The sequence below is a fragment of the Oryctolagus cuniculus genome, unplaced genomic scaffold, assembly GCF_964237555.1.
Source record: "Oryctolagus cuniculus unplaced genomic scaffold, mOryCun1.1 SCAFFOLD_93, whole genome shotgun sequence".
NCBI classification, from domain to species: domain Eukaryota; kingdom Metazoa; phylum Chordata; class Mammalia; order Lagomorpha; family Leporidae; genus Oryctolagus; species Oryctolagus cuniculus.
This window is the reverse complement of record NW_027208382.1, coordinates 159,283-159,926: the sequence shown is the minus strand read 5'-3', so window position 1 is coordinate 159,926 and position 644 is coordinate 159,283.

Below are 644 nucleotides of genomic sequence, written 5' to 3'. Positions count from 1 at the left end.
TTTGCCTTTTTTCTCTTTTTTCTTATTTATCATGCTTTGTAATGAATTTTCTGATGTGAGCTTTGGTTTTGAGTCTGGCATATTGAGTTCAGGGCACAAGAGGAAGGTTCTTTTTCAATCAGGGCACAGCTGTTGGCTTGTTCCAATTCTGTCTTGTTTTAAGTTTTTGGGTGCCTCAGCGGTGTTTGGTTTCTTGAGTGGCAATTTTCTAAATGTTTTCTGGGTCTGAGTTGTTTTTGCCTTCTTCCTTCCCAAATTTTGTATTCTGACGCAATACAAACAAGAGTTTGGACAGAATAATGAATTTTCTGATGTGAGCTTTGGTTTTGAGCCTGCAATATGGAGTTCAGTGCACAAGAGAATGGTTCTTTTTCAATCAGGGCACAGCTGTTGGCTTGCTCCAATTCTGGCTTCCTGTCATTGGTTTAGGTGCCCCAGCCGATTTGAGGTTTCTTGAGCAGCAATTTCCTAAATGTTTTCTGGGTCTGAGTTGGTTTTGCCTTCTTCCTCCCCAAATTTTGTATTCTGACGCAATACAAACAAGAGTTTGGACAGAGTAGCCATTATGAAATAAGAAACACAACACATAGGCATTTGAAGCTTATAAATCTACAGGTAACACGAACAAGGTGAGTTTTTGTGTT